General features: G+C 42.4%; 1 long non-coding RNA gene across 3 annotated transcripts in view; it reads right to left on the bottom strand.

The window, feature by feature from the left end:
* The window catches only part of LOC120397996, a 149,199-nt gene that overhangs the window by 118,249 nt on the left and 11,657 nt on the right, over nt 1–19,293 (bottom strand). The window contains exons 1-3 of one of the 3 annotated variants that reach the window (XR_005594137.1): nt 11,149–11,276; nt 6,752–6,909; nt 5,738–5,820 (exon numbers count right to left, since the gene is read on the bottom strand). This is a non-coding gene — a long non-coding RNA (uncharacterized LOC120397996). Of the gene's footprint in view, nt 1–5,737; nt 5,821–6,751; nt 6,910–11,148; nt 11,277–19,293 lie in introns of those variants that run through there. The other 2 variants (XR_005594148.1, XR_005594128.1) reach the window with 2 other exon arrangements.

Raw genomic sequence — 19,293 nt, 5'->3', positions numbered from 1 at the left:
ATTGTACAACACCAAACACATTGCCAATGCTAAACAAACAATTATTCAATAAGGAAAATAATTGTTCCCTGATTTATTGCCTTCAAAGCAAGGCTTGAGTCTGAGGTCTCCTCTTTATCCTAAAACTCAGTTAGAAACCATTTTTTAAAATTCTACACCCTTTTCTGGGCTGCTATGTGGTGTATCCCCAAATAAGCCAAAGTATCCAAAAACCCATCATTTGTGAGTGGATTGAGAATGATCTTATTAAAGCTGTTCACCCAGCACTATAATTTTTACTAGTCATATATGAAAATGTAGGGATTTTCTTTAACCCAGTATTGAGATGTACCTCTGCTAAGAAAAATGGGGTTGGTTTTGTGAATTGTACCACCTCCTGCAAGTGAAGTAGTGGTCAAAGAGGTACAGAGGAGGCCAGAATCACCCTCTTTCTTTATGGAGTATTTCAGTATGATCAAAAAATATTTGCTGTTGTAACAAGGGGTATGGAAATGGCTGAAAATCCCCATTTTAGACTCAGCGTGGTAGCCATGTTAGTCTGTATCCACAAAACCAACAAGGAGTCCGGTGGCACCTTAAAGGCTACCAGATTTATTTGGGCATAAGCTTTCATGGGTAAAAAAAACCCACTTCTTCAGATGCATCTGAAGAGGTGGGGGGAGTGGATTTACCCACGAAAGCATATGTCCAAATAAATCTGGTAGTCTTTAAGGTGCCACCAGACTCCTTGTTGTTTTCATTTTAAACTGACAGACACCCTGACTCAGGTTCTCTTTATATTAAAACAAAACCAAAGAAACTTTGTTATGAACCTGATGTGGTTTTAAAATCCCCAGAGTTCTTCACAGCATGTCTTTCTCACTCTTTGATGACTACATTTCTGTGGTTCATAGTGCTTGTTGCTCCTAGGGCATGTGATAAATATGAAATCTAGCATTCCCTTCACTGACCCTTGTCTGCGAGCTCAGAGAACTAGTAACTCTAGCTCACCTCTCATAGCAGAAGAATCAACATAGTATTGTCATTGCTGTTGGAATTAATTTTTACTATGCATGTAGAGGGTTAAGAGCTATATTGCAGTGAATGCCATTGTTCAAGGTCAACAGAGTAAGATCCATTACTGAGAAGGCTGAGAATGATTTTTATTAGATCTATTCACCCAGCCCTAAAATTTGGTGACATATAGTAGATCTACTTCCTAATTTCCCATTGTAAATTTATCCTCACCAAGAAGCAGAAAGTTCATCAGGTTTGTTCAAAAGTACTCTTTAGTGAGTGTACTAATTGAGGAGATGTTAAACACAACAATGGTGAAATGTGTTATTTCTAAAGAAGGGACATTAATTAGTCTTCCTTTGTGTGTTTAATGTTACTAGATTCTTCTTAGCTAAAGGATTATGGTAAGAAATACGTAGCATCAATACATTATTAAATGTATTGGAAAGTTGGGCTTAATTATAATAAACTTCTCTAAGGTTTTTATTGGTAGTACCCTTCTTGTTAAAAAGTGCTCTCATTTGTGCCACTGACTGTATAGACACCAAATATAGAAAACTAACCAACTCTTCATCTTGCTTTAGGTCCTTATTCAGCAAGGTCCTTGTTATATCCATGGCATACACATAGAGAACTTAGAATAAATACTCTTGGTGGAAGGTTGCAATGTAACACTACTTAATTTCCTAGAATTCAGAACACCGACACAAGAACCCAACAACAGAGAGAGAGAAAAAACAGGCTACTCCATAAAGCAGAGCGGTACGACTCATCCCCACCTTGCTTTAAGCTGGCTTTTTCCAGACTAGCTGTCTACTGACTGCTGCTAGGCTCAGACCACACACTTCCCTAAAGAACTCCCTACCCTGTTAGCAGGGTGACGCTGGCAGAACAGGTACCAGCTCATGCCAAGGCCCCTCTGAACACTGGACAAATGCAAAGCTGGAAACCAGTCTGGCTCATCTTTGTGTTAGTGTTGTTAAAACAGGCATTAGATTTATAGAGATGTGTTTAGTGTTTGGATTTTATGAAATACTTGTGAGTTGCTGCATGTCTTAAGCTCACTTACAGTATCTATATCTATGTTATAAAGTAATCATTAAGTGTTTTGCTCTGTAATTATAAAAGTGTTTGCTATGAAACCAGAAACTCCCTCAGTCAGGAGAGAAGCATTACCTAGTGGGAAAAACTAGGTTACGACAAGTGTCATTTCCTGCCCAACAAAAAAAGGCTTATAGACACCAGACAGACCATTGTGGAACAAAAGACTTTGTTGATTACAAACGCTTGTCCCATCACAGCTCAAACTGTGGGGGAATGGAATAAAAATCCCTGTCAAGAAGAAATTGTTACCCCTGTGCTGCTTGGACTTCAGGGAGAGGGAAAGACTTGTAAGCATAAGCAAGGGATCCCCAGCTGTTTAGCTTGGGTTAGCCCTAAAAGTCTTAGAGCTTTCACATTACAGCAGCTTCTATTACTTTTGGGAATTGAAGTCATTAGTGTGGATGTGTTTACCTGCTTTAACCTTGTAAATAACTCATTTTTCCTAGTTAAATCTTTAGTTAATTATAGGATTGGCTACAAGCACTGTCTTGATTTGAGATCTGAGGTGCAATTGACCTGGTTAACTGACTGGTCCTTTGGGACTGTGAGTAACCTGAATATTATTGTGATTTGTGGTGTTAGGGACAATTTATCACAAAGGCAGGCTTGCATGGGTGGCAGGACAGGCCACAGTGCCAAGAGGACTGTCTGTGACTACATGGTAAGGCTGTTACATTGCTTGAGAAATTCACAGTTGATACTTGATTGGTGAAACCTAATTAGAGAACACAACCAATTTCTTCCCATCACATTATTTTCAAGTTGATTTGTGTTCAGATATACAGTATGTCAAACTTTAGATGCAAACTACAGCTATTCTAGTTTCCGCATAAGGTGTCAAAAAGAGGCAAATATAAAGGAAATGGGAAGGTAGAACCACTTTTTTTAATAGGATCTTTGCAACATTTCTGTTACCTACCTAAATATATACTCTGCAAATAGTGGAATATGTATGGGCAAAGAAATATGAACAAAGATTTTCCCCACCCACCATAACTATAGTGATGTTAGTGGTTAATAATCTCAGAGACTCAGCTAAACCAGTGTTTCTCAAACTGGAGTCGCTGCTTTTGTAGGTAGGGTGACCAGACAGCAAGAGTGAAAAATTGAGACGGGGGGGGGGGGGTAATAGGACCTATATAAGAAAAAGACCCCAAAATCAGGACTGTCTCTATAAAATTGGGACATCTGGTCACTCTATATGTAGGGAAAGCCCCTGGCAGGCTGGGATGGTTTGTTTACCTGCTCTGTCCGCAGGTCTGGCCAATTGCGGCTCCCGCTGGCTGCGGTTTGCTGCTCCAGGCCAATGGAGGCCGCTGGAAGCAGCAGCCAGTATGTCCCTCAGCCCGTGCCACTTCCCGCAGCCCCCATTGGCCCGGAGCAGCGAACCGCAGCCAGTGGGAGCTGTGATCAGCCGCACCTGGATGAGGCAGGTAAACAAACCGGCCTGGCCCATCAGGGGCTTTCCCTGCACAAGTGGCGACCCCAGTTTGAGAAACACTGAGCTAAACAGACAGTACTAGCGGCTTAGCTGAATCTTGTGTGAATGAATCAGACCTTTTAGGTTTGTAAAATTAGGCTTGAAATCTCATGAAAAAATAGGCACCCTGACTCCACTCAAGGTGGAATGGAAGTTCTCAGCCAGATTCTGATGCCATGTAATAAGCAATACGGGTAAGTATTCTCACTGAATTGGTGATACTGCTCCAGGTGAGTAAGGGCAGCAGAATCTCACCTGTGGTCTTTTCTCCCTTCTAGGTGTGGTCCCAGTTGGAACCAGGATGTAGAGAAATACTGAAGAACATATCTGAATATTTTCTAAATTTATTTTGGGCAGAAGTTGGGTCATGTTTTAACCAAACCAGTATGTCCATATCTTAGTGATCTGAGCTAACGCTTGTATTTCCTCATAGCACACCACACCATCACATATTCTGTATTTATCAGTGATTAGATCTGCAAGTAACTAAAGCCTAATGAGCTTAAATCCACCCTTGACTTGTTTGTCAACCTTTACAACTTTCACCTTTACCAAATACATGTATTACGCACAGCACCCAAGTACAGTGTTCTCCCATACTTCTGACAGTCCGGTGTTACAACTGCTAGTTCTAAAACATTGTAACAACCGTGACTGCTGAAGCTATAACACACAGAGCCAGATCCTGAACTGCACTGTGGCCACTTTATGGAAGGATCACCCTAATCGAAGTGGATCTTCCATTGGCATTAAAGTTCCCTTGGCTACTAGTGTAGCTGTCCATGGCTGGACAGTGGCCATGGTTGCCATATGCCATATGCTTTGGCAATGTCTGGTTGCCCTTGGGGCTGCTGGTGTCTGCTGCAAGTTAATTCAGACCATCTGCCTAAGGTTGCTCTAACTTAGCCCAGGGCATTCAGACAGCTACAAATCAAGGGAGTGCCTGGGTGGCTTAATTCCTTCTTTTCTGTGCTCCTCAGCCACAGGTAAGGAACTGAGCCACTGGATCAAATTCCAAGACAACATCAGTGGCGGTGTAAATTACTCATCAGTGAGTGGGTATAAGTGAATGTAGGTCAGTGGAATATGGATGCTGAAGAATGAGAAATGGGGAGAGGGGACAGTAGGAACGGTGTCTAGCAGGACGGCATAAGATCAGATGTGTTTGGAGAGAACACATGCTGCACCATTTCAAAGGGTATAGCAGAAGCAGCATCCCAAGAGACATGGGGTAAATTCTGTTCTCAGGCACAATGACAGTCTACTTGCTGGAGTTATGCACAATTTGCACTGGTTTGAATGAGAGCAGAGCTTCTCCCTTTGTGCCAAAATCAGGCAAAATGCCTCAAGGAGCTCCTGCTGGGCCTACCTCAGCACTACTTCCTAGTCAAAGAGATGATTTTGTCTAGCCTAAAAAAAATGCTTTAATTTGATTTCTCTGAGTCAGGGAGTTCAAGGCACTTTTCCTTATTTTCACACCACTAAAGCACAACTCTCTGATATTCAAAGGTACAAAATATTGTTGCGTTTCTGGGATGGAATGAAACTCCTGTAACGACGGGGCAGAAGGATAGGAAAATACTAGCCCAGCCATTTTCCTTTGTAGGCCACCACAAGTAGAAAAATAAGATTCAAAATTAGATAGCCTGCTGAGTTTGAAAGGTAGGAAACCAAGATGTTTCACATTTGCAGGTTGTTCAACTTGGCTTTATAACAAGCTCACATGGCAGAATGAACACACACACTTTAAATCAAATGTTCTTTTGAAAATCTAATACCTTTTATCCTAGATGAAATAAGTGTAGGTCATTTATAGTCAAGGAACTGGTCTTTGTGAATATAATACAATATATAGAACTAAAAGAAAAAATAATGCAGTGCTGAAGAACCAGCCCTATAGTGCTGTACTTTACATACTTTTCATTCTGAACATTCTTATAAGTGATGTATAAAATCAAAAAGGTGGAAACCTGTCCAAGAACAACTGTACAGGGTGAATATTCCACTAATTACTTGTGTTTGACCTACTGTTGCTGTTATTAGGATACCTGCTGGGTCTAGGGTATCTCCATGGAAAAGGGCAGCTGTTGGAATTAATCAGTAATGCATTAGGTGTGCTCTGCTTCCCACCCACCTCCTCAGAATCAACATCATTACCTGTTTCAAAATGTCACCAGTGGCCTCATTAAGTGTGGATGCCGCAGCACAGAGAATCTCTCTCCCTTTAGGAAGGTTTTAAGCTATTAAAAAAATAAAAAAAAAGTAGTGATGTGTTAAGGTTGCCAGTCACAAAGTTCAAGCCAGAACAAAATGAGTCTAGAGAGGGACAGTCAAGAGACTGATCTGGTAGATGAAGCTGAGGGTTAATCCCCCAGATGTCTTCATTGTTCCCTTTCTCTTGAAAGATCACCTGCTTCAGGCTAACCTGCTATTTCAACCAAAAAGGATTGCATGCAGCTCCTCTTATAATTTGTCATCACCATTCCTAAATCAGCTAAAAGGAGATTTCCCAAAAGGGCCCACGCTTAAATCATTGGTCCAGCCCTGGTCTTCTATATTAGCTGAACTTTCGTACCAAAATATCCAACCTAACATAGTGCAGGAAAATCATCATTTGTGATATTATTTTCCTGGAGAATTCATGCAGTCTCCCAAGGTACCCCCTGTTGTTGTTTTTACTGTTCAGAGTTCCCATTCTCTCAGCTTTCGAGGCCTTTTCAGTTTACCCTAATCTCTCCCTCTGCTAAACCATTTCCCTCTTTCTACTAGTGTTCCCTTCTCTCGTGTAAACTGGACCAAATTCAAATTTGGCACATTGCCAGAAGTTATGGGCCTGATGCAGCAACTACTTGGTGAAATTGTATGACCTGTGTTATGCAGGAGGTCAAGCTAGATCATCATAATGGTTCCTGCTGGCCTTAAAGTCTAAGAATCCATGTAGCTATGAAAAAGCTATGTAAAGTAGACATACCACCTTACACTAGCTTAGACTTGCTTACATATCTAAGGACTATAAGATGGTATAGCAAAGTAGCAGCCATCCTACTTTAAATTACATTTTACAGTTCCTAGGTATGGAAGTTATGCCATTAGCTGCTCCCTTACATATCAGCTGAGTGGTATAAGAAGGCTTAAAGGAGTCCAAGTGTAAGGGAATCTAAATTACATCACCTTACACATTATCTCTGAATTTGATCCTCACTGTTCATCTAGCTATCACTTCTGAACATCCACTTCTCCTAGCAGGCTTCTCTCCTCTACAGGCCTCTTTTTATTGTTGAAGATCTTTTTTCTTGGAGTGTCTATTTCTCTGTTACTGTTGCAGAGATCTCATAAAGGAAAAAAAAATGAGTTTCAAGGTCTAGGCTGAATCTCTTTAATTTCCAGTGCCATACCTTATTTCTCCAAAAGGTATTAATTAGTGCATTGTCAGCCTCATCTGTACCTTTCCTATATTTGCATTTATTCAAACTTCAGCATGACCTTTGGTAGTTTAATATAGAAATATCTCAGTAGGAAAGGAAGCAGCTTTCCTGTGGAGATCCATATTGGGAGTTTGTGGAAATGCATATCATCTCTCTGTCTGCTCTTCAGTGATGTAGAGACAAGGGTATCTTCAGGGGCTCCAGTGATACGTTCAAGACCAAGTGGTGCAAGAGAAGATAGAGGACAGAAGATAGCAGTGGGGAAAAGTAAGTCGATCGGTAACCTGGCCAGTGTGTGTTGTGTGTGTGTGTCTCTCTCTCTCTCTCTCTCTTCCTCCCACCCCCCATGTTCACTCATAGAATATGGGTCTGTTAGAGCTCTCAGTTTGAGAGATTGGCTGTTTAGCTCAAACTATAGACATTCGTACTTTTCATTCTGAAGGTCCCTGGGGTTGGCCAAGATGGTGGGCATTGCATATGCAGTATATGTAACATCTTGTCTCTGTACTATATGTCGGGGTAGAATGTTGGTGTCTTCTGCTCCAGTTCTTGACTACATTCAGGCAAGTTGCCCTGCTATGAATAATTATGTCCTCGGTTATTTTATGGTATGGTGGTTGGGCATAAGTAAGAATAATTAATTCAGGAGTGGCCAACCTGTGGCTCCAGAGCCACATGCGGCTCTTCAGAAGTTAATATGCAGCTCCTTGTATAGGCACTGACTCCGGGGCTGGAGCTACAGCTGCCAACTTTCCAATATGCCAGGGGGGCTCACTGCTCAACCCCTGGCTCTGCCACAGGCCCTGCCCCCACTCCACCCCTTCTTGTCCCCTCCCTTGAGCCTGCTATGCCATCCCCCCACCTCCCCAGAGCCCCCTGCACATCACAAAACAGCTGATCAGGAGGTTGTGGGGAGGGAGGAGGAGGCACTGATCGGTGGGACTGCTGGTGGGCGGGAGGCACTGGGAGCAGCAGGGAAGCTGATGGGGGGTGGGGGGACTGCTGACATATTACTGTGGCTCTTTGGCAATTTACATTGGTAAATTCTGGCTCATTCTAAGGCTCAGATTGGTTACCCCTGAATTAATTAATATTTATGTAAGCAGAGTCTGAATGAGCTCTTCCCTGACATCTAGTGATGAGCTGGGGGAAAATACTTCAGGAACAGACCATATTTGCATAAACATACCTACTCTGCCTAGGTATTCAGCTTCTTTGCCAAACTGATCAATTTTGGCTGGTGTTGGGTTACAAATCAGTTTAGCATTGAGGGCAGGGGTAATGAAATGTTGTTATCCTTATTGTATGAGTAAAGGGCATCAGAACTCTGCTTAGCCTGTCTTGACTGAGGGACTTCCCCATAAATTGAACCTCACTCATTAATCAGAGGGTAGGGATGCCAAATCCCAGTGAGAGAGTGGGGACAGGTATTCCTATGTGGTGATGTGGATGCTGCATAAGGAGTCCTAGACACCACTGGATCCTCCCCTCCCTACTGTTTAAAGACAGAGCTGATTGATTCAATAGAGAGTCCTTGTTTTGTTTAGTGACCCCTTAGAACTGAAATCACTGATAACCAGGTGCTGAGCCTTAGATTTGGTCAGGGGTAGTGTTACAGTGAAAAAGATTGCACGGCCTGCACTAGCAACGAGGTTCCCCATTATCCAAGAGCTGAGTTAAGCGGTGGAACCTCTGAACATGATGTTGCAGCCATGAGACAGGAGTAGCAGAGTGGGACAGCAGTGACAGCAACAGCCAATGGCAGCACAGTAGATGACAGCAGAGTGACCAACAGCAGCAGCAGCAGACAACGATGGCAGAGTGACCCTGGCTAATCTGAGGCCATTGAAGTAGTGACCCAGTAGTAGAGGCATTGCTTGATGTGCACGGCCCCTAAGGAGGGGAGATGAATTCACAGGACTGCACCTCTGAACTCTAGGTCTTCATTGACCAAGGACAGCAACTTGGAGTGGAGTGTAGCAGAGGGAGATGGGAATGGTGTGTTAAGGAACATTTGTTGTCAATTTCACACCATAAGGTGAGAACCTGAATTAAAGGGCACTGCCCAACATACTCTGTACATGGTCATATGCTTTTGGTTGTGGTGTTTTCCCAAGTTAATGCTGGGTTCCTTTTCTCTTTTCTATACACGGGCTCTGTGCTTGCAGGTGGGGAAGTATTGCCTCTTAGAGTCACCCAGGGGTGGTGTGTAATTTTCCCACATTACTGGGTGAAGACTCAAGCTGGTTCTGTTTTGAATTGTTAAGAGGAACTCTTAGATACTGAACCTGGCACTCATTGCTGCCGACTCCATCTGGCAGGAGGGTTACATTTAAATGTGTTCTGCAACAGACAGATGCAATGGTGAAGGCAGGTGTGAGATCAGCCATATGTTGTTTTAAAGATGCCACCCTTTCAAAAGTGGAGGGAAATCAAAATATGTCACTGTATGTATGAGGCACAGTACAGTTTTATTCTGCTATGAGCATAATAAAGACAGCATATTGAAACTGGGGGAAAGATTCAAAATACCTACCTATCACATTTAAGCTTGGCTTCCTTAAAAAAAAAGTTTTGTAACATGCTAGTGTCTCAAGTCCAGTCAGAGATCCATTATGCAGGATACTTCCCCTACCCTGAAGAGGAACAGTTTCTCCTACATGAGACTGTAAAACAAGGGGGCCTTTAGCAAGCATCCCAAGGCTTGAAGAAAAGTCGTCAAGACTCTGAAAATTCTCCTAAATAATCCTCAACCAAAACACTGTTCAACTTGACCTTCCCCAGTTTCTCTTGTCCCATTATACGTCTCTTCACTAGGATGCCCAGATGTTAAGGGGAAAAATATTGGGACTGCTGCACAGGGTTTTTTTTTGTTTTTTTATAACCACACACACACCACCACCACCACCCATCCAGGAGCTTGGCCGCAATTCGGCAGAGAGCCCTTCAGTTGCAGACAGTCTTTGGTGGTATTTCGGCGGGAGGTAATAAACCTTGCCGCCAAAGCCAGAAGCACCCACGGCCGAAATACCATCGAAGACCGTCTGCGACTGAAGGACTCTCCGCCAAATTGCTGCCGAAGACCAGGAAACAAAATATCGGGACAAATGGCGTCCCGACCGTACTCTGGTTGGAACATGGGACAAACTCCTCAAAATCGGGACAGTCCTGATTTTATCAGGACATCTGGCCACCATACTGCTCACCACCCACCTCCTTGGTGACTTCTCTAATTTCTCCATGCTCCTGCCTGTGCTAGAATCCTTCTACAACACACCCAGGTCTGATGCCCCACACCCTTCTCTGCTTTCCATGCTCCCCCCACCCCCACAATTCTTCTGAGGACTTCCTGAGGTCTGCAAGAAATGAGCATTTAGGAGGTTCACAGAAGGGGAGGTTATTGAGGCTACCAGGTAGACTGGTGGGAGAGATGAGAGCATTCCACCCTCAGCTATGAGAATCAAATTAACTTAGGGATTGTCTACATGGTGCAGCAATACACACCTCCAGAGTGTGAATCACTCTAAAAGGTTGCATTCCAACTCTTCTGTGTGGACTCCCCTGGTGCGCTTTAAAAGGTACCTAGTGTATACTGACATAGTGCTGTTTCAAATGGGACTATGTCAACATGCAGCAGGTATTTTTAGACTCTAGAGCATGTCAGAAGGGACCACAGAGAGCAGTCAGAGCACACCCTTTAGCGCACTCTACTTTACATCCCTCTGATGTGCATTGCCTCACGGTGCAGACAATTCCTTTGCTTTCTCCCACTTACCATTCTCTAACCGGGATCCAGCAAAAGAGAAAGAAGAATTTGTTAATTGTAGCAAGCACCACATTTTCAAATAAACTTGAAACTAATTAAATGAGTTTAACTCTAGTAGAAACGTCTAGTTTTAGAGGAATGTAATTCAGGAACACCTAGTCAAACTTGTAAAATTTGATTTAAAAAAATATCCACTTTAGCATCAAATCTGCCTACCAATTTTGAGGCAAGTACTCCTTTGTTTATATAGATTTTAATCAGATTTATGATGGAAACTATTTTAATCTTAATTTTGAAATGGCTACTTTACTTGTATTTACTCAACTGTAAGATAACAATAATCCACTGAGAGAATGTTGCCAGTAAAATAAACTTACCCATTGGATCACTTCATAAAACTCATGAGGGATATCAGTATGCTAAACAGTGATGTAACATCACATGGTGAATTTCACTGCAACATATTTTCAGAAATTTCAGGCTCTGAACTACAAGCAGAAGTTTCTGTAGATAAATTGAGTAACAAGATTTTAACATGCATCAGATTTACTAAAACAGTCTATTCTTACCAAGGCTTGTCATCCTTTGTAAGCCATCCTGTAGGGGGTCCAGTGCTAAAATTAAATTATACCTGCCTCCCATCCTCAATCTAATCAGGCTGCGACTTGAAAAATAAAACAATTAAAATTAGAGATAGGCCAGCCTCCCACTGTTTATGATATCATTCTATTTGATATGAGTAGGTGGAAATTCACCCATTGTGAACATTTGGTTGATGTCAGTTTTTCTTGTTATTGCAGCTGGGGCTTATTTTGTGAACTGTTTGCAGTCTTCCCAGCTAAAAATAGGTGGATACCAATTTAAACATCTTGGCAGTATTTCAAGTCAAAGTATCATTAGTAAATAGTTAGGCTGTGTTTTATTGTAAGAGATCCTGCCATGATGCCAATCTATACACATAAATAAAGGCAGTTATTTAGAATTATCCTGAACATAACTATATTTGAGGTTATTCACATTTTGTTCAGCAATGTGTGAAGCTATTTACAAGAAAAGGCATTAGTTAGAGGAATTAGTAAGCCTCCTGCGATAATGGGACTCCTTACAACTCAATACCAGGCTGAATTGCTTTACCTATGGATAGATTATGCCTTTAGGGACAGCCCTATGAAAGAGAAATGCATAATTGTGCTACCAACTTTGAAGCCCAGGGAGACTGGGTCAGTGAGGTTCCTCTGCTCCCCATTGCTTCAGGTGGCTATGATTTGTACAGGCTTTTACCATTTGCAGCATCTTTCCTCTCTCACTAAAGATCAGCAATGCTTGCAAGTGCATTGAGGTAACAGTCAAATTTCCACCCACAGCCCATTGCCTAGCACTTCCTCCACACACACTTGCTTACAGAAGCAGCCAAATAGATCCTGATCTTCCTCCCCCATCTGGAGACAAGATGTGAGAAGGCCTCATAAATTAGTAGGGGTGTGGCATTATTTCCCTTACTCCCCTGTGAGGTCATGATCATGCACCACATCATGGCTGGCTCTAAGAATAAGAACTCCAATTCTGCTACTGCTGAAGCTAATGGGCAACCTTTCTCCCCTCTTCCCCACATTAATTCCAATGGGAGCTGGAACAGACCCTCAGTGAAATCATAGCATTTTACAAGAAGTCACCACTCATCTCTGCTTCTAGACTCTCCCATTAAAATTGTCACAACTATTTATGAAAATGCAAATATTCAACTTAGTTTTCTAGTTCCCACTCTTAAAAAAGTCTTCCATTACTTTCCTACTTCAGGTCAGATATGCACTGGACTGTCAGTATCTGCTGCTTACATCAATAGTAGAAGATCTAACACATAAGTTAACTTCAGTAATGGAGCAAGGGGGAAGTTTCAAAAGTAGCAAAGTGACTTAGGAGCATACGTTCCATTTCCAGAATGGATTTAGGAATTTAGGAAGCTAAGTTATATTGAGTTTCAGTGAGATTTAGCCCCCTAAGTGCCTCAAGGCCAGACTTTTCAATGTTATTTAGGTGCCTAAAGATGCAGATAGGTCCCAAGTGGGATTTTTCAAAAGCATCTAAGCAGGTTATATGCCTCACACTTATTGAAATCAATTGTACTGCCAAACTCTGGTGTGTTAATGTAACGCTTCTGGCAGGTGATCAAAAAGGGCCACATACAATATATCTGTGGTTCCTCCCAACATATAAGATTAGCTGAAGCCCCTATTGAGTCAACTGCCCTAGGTGCCCTTAACAGGCCCCACTCACAAGCACTCCAAGACTATGTGCAAACCAGAGAATTAAGGGAAAGGGAACAAAGTCAAACTCGAGACACAGCACAGAACATATATGCAAATAAAAAGCAAAATAACCCCCTTCCAGTAAATTTGGTAGCAGTTAATGTAACCACATTCCCACCCACTGTTGAAAACATCCTTCAGATAGTCCATTGGCTGTACCACCTCACCCATCCACCAAACACCACGCAATAGTCCAAGTCTCTAGTCCCAAAAGATCTACCGGCTTGCCTGGAGGTGCCACCAACTGACCACCTTAAAGCTGAATCCTTAAAGTGGATGGGAGGTGGAGCCTCCCCAGAATCCATTTAGCTCTGCTGCTATCCTCACCAGAGTCTCACAACAAAGTCCCCATGGATAGGAAACCAAAAGCATTTAGGGCCCTTGGGCAGAGTCCTGCTGCTTGAAAATGAGTACATGCCTCTCTGGGAGCTCACTACCTCCAAAATCCAAGTTCATGTATTGTTATGGTGATTTCGCATGTGTCACCGGAGGAAATCTGGGTAGGCAGTCTATGGCACTGAAGCTGTTTATTGCAGAACTTTTCCTTTTTCACAAAGAGAGGAAGTAGAGAGCTCTTTCACCTCTGGCTATATGGTTGACTCAGTCTACTAGTTTGGTCCATTATAGAAATAGGCAGGAGCTGTGAAATTCAGGTCTGGATCTGGATCCAAACTTCCCCAAAGTTCAGGAAAAGAGCTTGCTTGGAGAATGTCATCACTAGAACTAACTGAGATATGAATAAGATGCATTTTCAGTCAGTGTTTTTGAACATGCTAAACAACCATTCCCAGTAGACACCACCTAGTTTCATTGAAAAGTTTATAGAAATCTAAACCATCAAAGCTCAGTCAGTTTAGCTTACTTGAGTGTCTGCTGTTTTATTATTGCTGAACAGCAAGATCCATAGTTTGGAGTGTCAGAGTTCCTTGGATACAGAAGTCATTGTAACTTTTATAAATCATCATTGCATAAGCTAGTAAGTAAAAGATCCATAGGACATGGAGGCAGATCCACACGTGAATAGAGAAGTTTGATTTGGTACCCTTTTTATGTGCACTTTGCCTGGGTACAAATGACTATGCAAGGCAGCAGCGAATCATGTTCCTATTTATATTCTTAATGTGCTTTAGTTACGGTCTATAAAATGCTTTGAAGGTCAGAAGCTCTATGTAAGTGCTAGATATTATTTCTAGATGCAGAGTGTCTATTGAAAATTTATTTGTGAAAATGTTAAAAAGATAATATATTAAAGAAAGGAGGATGCTCAGCAACTTCCATGAACATACTTTAAATAAATAAATATTGTCTGCTAGGAGGCAAAAAAAGAACAGTAGCCATATTTGGAGAGATCTAACTTTTTTTCCCATTACACCCTGGTGCTTCTTAAAATCCTTAGTTAGCTTTGAATGTTCCTGATCATTAACCTTATGACTATAGATGTTCCTTTTCCTTTATGATCAAGTTAAGGTCAAACAGACGGGATATAATAAACTTCAGAGGGGACTGATGAACAAATCAAAGAATATAAGTGTGTGTAATTATTATTAAATATTGATATTTCAATAAAGCCCTGAAGTCTTAATCAGGCCCCATTGTACCAAGTGCTGTACAATCATATTCAAAGACAAGTTACATACAAAGGCTGGAGAGCGAGAGAGAGAGCGAGCATGCGCTACAAGCAGACATTCCCCTCAAACTAGCCATCATTAGCTAGCTGATTTCTCCTGGGGGAGAGATTTGAACAAGAGGGGAATAGCCTAACAGATCAGTCCATGGAAGGCATTCCATGTCTAAGGATATCATGGAAGAAGTCATGAAGATATTCTTGATAATTTATAGATCTCCCTGTCAGTTGGTTAAGGATGGGATGAGAGTTTTGGATGTCTGGTCAGAAAGAAAGGGATCTTAGAAGTGTTACAGAAGTATTGTCAAGGTTTGGACATGGAAAAGATTTGCCTGGATGTGCTAGGCAAAGGAGAGGGAGGATTCCAAGATACTTACTAGCTTACAGGCCTGAATGGCTAGGAGGCTATGTTACAGGTGTCAGAGAATGAAAGCAGTAGACATGATTTCAGAAGGAAGATCAGGCATTCAGTTTTAGATAGATGAAGCTTCAGTTGATGTGAGATGTACAAAAAGAGTTGCTGGAGGAACAGGGCAAGATGCAGGATTAGCTGGAGGACGATATCACTCGTGAAGAGGCTAGTCGAAGTCACTGACAAAGATAGTAGCTGAAACTGTGCCTTCAAGATGATCTTGTCATGTGTTCCTTGTACAAGGTATGTTGCAGGGCTGCTACTTTTGTTGAGGGTAAGCCCTTGGCAAGCCGCGAGATGCTTTGTTTACCTGAGCGTCTGCAGCTACGGCCGCTTGCAGCTCCCAGTGGCCACGATTCGCCCTTCCCGGACAATGGGACTTGTGGGAAGCAGTGGTCCAGCCTGTGATGCTTCCCACAGCTCCTATTGGCTGGGAACAGCAAACTGCGGCCACTGGGAGCTGCAAGCGGCCGTACCTGTGGACGCTCAGGTAAACAAAGCATCTTGTTGCCTGCCAAGGGCTTACCCTCAACAAGCCACAAACCAGTTTGGGAACCCCTGCTCCAAGGTAAAGTATGTTGCACACAGCATCACCTAGTGGCTGAACATAACAGTTTTAGTATTCCATTCCATCTCCCCCTTCCAATTTGCTTTCCTACCATTTATTATATTTACCCCACCACACTATCATTGAAGTTCAGTACATATCAGTCTGTTAAGTGTCTCTGAATCATACTGGTTTTCTAATTAGTTTACTAGAATGAGTGACAACTTGATCAATTAGTTGTCCAAAACAGTTGCAACAACTGTTTCTGGTTTGTTTGGAATCAAAGTCTTTCTTCATCTGCCATCCATAGAGCTTGCTTCATTGACTGTTCTTTCTGAGACTTTTTCTGCACTACTGTGGTAAGTTGACCTAAGTTATGCTACTCCAGTTATGACTTACCATGGTAACTACACTGCGCTATGTCGATTACCTTGCTTTTCTCATTCTGGTGGAATACTGGAGTTGACCAGAGAGCCCACTTCTGTCAATTTAGCGGGTCTTCAACTACACCCGCTAAATAGACACCCGCTGCATCGATTGCAGCACTGCTCATCTACTGGTCGTGTAGACAAAGCCAGAGAAACAAACTGAAGAGGTCAATGGTTTCTGCTGCCACTGTTAGGCCAGAGGGACCATTGGTTAGACCCAGTATGGCCATTCTTATGATCTTATTATTCTTTATAGTAATCATCTCCCTAACTGCCTGGGAACTGCAGTTTGCCACATCCCTCGGCCTGTGCTGCTTCCCACAGCCCCCATTGGCCTGGAGTGGGAAACTGTGGCCAGTGGGAGCCACGATCATCCAAACCTGCGGATGTGGCAGGTAAACAAACTGGCCTGGCCCACCAGGGTGCTTACCCTGGCGACCCCTGACTTAAGGCAAGGTAGGTTACACACAGCATCACCTAGTGGCTGAATATCATCATACAGTTTTAGCATTCCATTACAGATCTCACCCAGAGAGAGTGTAAAGAGAGAAGGGAGGAGTCTAGGGATGGATCCCTGGCAGACTCCTATGAATAGTGGAAGGGTTAAGGAGGGTCTATCAAATGAGACACTGAAAGATCTGCTATGGAGGAGAGAGGAGAACCAAGAATGGACAATCACAAAACTCTATGGAAGGAAGTATGTTAAGGAGGATATGCTCAGCAGTGTTATAAAGCAGAAGAGAAATTGAGAGAAATGAGTTTAGTGTTAAGGCCCTGAGATGAGAGCAATAAAGGAGAAAGGCTGGAAGTGAGGAAGGTTTTAGGACAAAGTCAAAGGTAGCAATTGCAGTAGGGACAAAAACAGTGAATGCAATTTGGTCTGGTTGCTGGGAATAGCAAGATAATTGAGGTCATTTTCAGAGACCAGTGACTATTAAAATACATGGCTTGATTAACTGAAAATGCAGTGTTGGATGACTTTGCTCAAGATTTGAGTTGGTGTATCTAAGTACCTGAAATTAAAGGAAGCATTTAAAAATGTAAAATTTTCTCCTTGCTACCACAGAATGTCATTTGAACTTTTACTTTCCTTAAAATACTTAGGCGATTTATCCACATTTGTCAGAAGTGTTCACAAAAATATTCTGCTTTTTTGAACTTCAGTACATTGCAGGTACTTTGGATCTTATGAATTACCACTACCTTGCCATAGAGTAACCATTTAAACCTGTGCAAAGTGTAAAAAGCTACCAAATTCCGATAGTTCACTCACTTACTGTGATACGTGAAAATGACTGTGCAATGTGCCAGGCAATGGAGAAATCATGTCATTTGTGTGGAGGGGTGAGATACCAGAAAACAGAAGAGGATTTGTTTTGTTTTGAGAGTGGAACTAGCCAAAGGAATTATGTAAACATATTTTCCTCTTGCAAATGGCTGGCAGAAGCCACACACACACAAAAATCTGTTCTACAAGTTAAAGCTGCCTCTGGGCATGTTAATATAAATAATTCTCACTTATACCAGATGTTGCTGGGAGGAATTCCTTATTTATTAAACGTCATCCCAATTATCTCAACTTCAATCAGATTCCAACTGTCACATGTGAAGATGTGACAATTTTATACATTCAATATTTATTACCCTTCATCCACATAATCTCTTGAAGTCTGATATTTAGTTGTTGGCCTGGTCCAGCAGAGTGCTAAAAAAAGTACACTGTCAACCAGCTAATTTCACTCTGATATGCAATTTTTACACTGCAACTCATGCACACTTCCAGTCTTGGCCTTGTAGCAGATTGATGGATGAGTCCTCCAAATCAGTGCTCCCTATGACTCAGCTATGTCAAAGTGAAGTCTCAGAGGTTGTTACTGTTTTTTGCTGTGTTGATTGTGGATCGTGGTCAAGGGCGGCTCTAGGCATTTTGCCGCCCTAAACATGGCAGGCAGGGTGCCTTCGGTGGCTTGCCTGCGGAGGGGCTGCTGGAGCCGCAGCTTCGGCGGACCCTCCGCAGTCATGCCTGCGGGAGGTCTGCTGAAGCCATGGGACCAGCGGACCCTCTGCAGACAAGCCACCGAAGGCACCCTGCCTGCTGCCCTCACGGCGCCGGCAGAGCGCCCCCCGCAGCTTGCTGCCCCAAGCATGCGCTGGGGCCTGGAGCCATCCCTGATCGTGGTTTGTTTGGGGGGGTTTATTGGTTTGTATTTTTGCTGTATGTGCATGTCTTTACCAACATTTTCAATTGATGTCTCTGGTAGAAGTTACTCTTAAAGGATTACAAGCCAGCATTTAGCTATGTTGCAGTTATAAGTTGTGTCTATGTTGCAGTTAGAGGGAAAAAATGCTGCCAAATGAATGTAACTGCTGCTGGTTGTTAAAACTTCTTTAATATGCCCCTCTTTTCCTGCACTGGTTTAAGGTGAAACGTGACCAAATCTCTCCCAGACAAAAGGCTGTCGTCAGTGGACTGTTTCCCTGAGATAAGAATAAAGGGAAAATAAGTCTTGTAGCCTTGCCTACATCTAGCACAAGGTAAACAATCTGTGCTAAACGCATACATTTTGGGAAAGTAATATTTCGCTTGACATGACAGAAAAGGATATTACATCTTTTAAAAAAGCTATATAAAAGATCAGAATTAACTAGTTCCATTAAATCCTATTTCAAATATATTAGCCTGTTTGCTTTTTTTTTTTACTTGCATTTTTCAATCTCTTGATCTCAGAAACAGATCACCACAATTACACTAATTTCTTTTCACTGACTCAGCAAAACATCCATTCACTTTGTTGGGGCCAGAGTTTAACCTACACTATCTGGGCATGGAAAATGGGCACTCCTCCATGTCACCTCTGCTATCCAGAGGTGACATGGTCGCCTTTGTAGGGACCAAAGCTTGCTAACATTCTATTGGGTAACTACTTGACATCTCAGCTTTTATTAAGCAACAATGTACAGTGCTAAGCATAACACATGAAACAAAGGCAATCTCCTACCTCAAAGGGGCCTAAAGTTTTTAGACACCCAACTCCCACTGAAAGTCAGGCCCCTTGGAAAATCCCAGCCTTCAGGTTGAAGACTCAAACTACATGCAAAAATTTGCACATGTATTTAACCACATGAGTAATCCTGTTGGCTTTAATGGCACTAGTCACGTGCTAAAGTATGCGTGTACGGGTTTGCAGGATCAGACCTAAGAAAG

Source organism: Mauremys reevesii, linkage group 1 (assembly GCF_016161935.1).
Source record: "Mauremys reevesii isolate NIE-2019 linkage group 1, ASM1616193v1, whole genome shotgun sequence".
Taxonomy (NCBI): Eukaryota; Metazoa; Chordata; order Testudines; family Geoemydidae; genus Mauremys; species Mauremys reevesii.
This window is presented reverse-complemented; position numbering and strand designations above follow the sequence as displayed.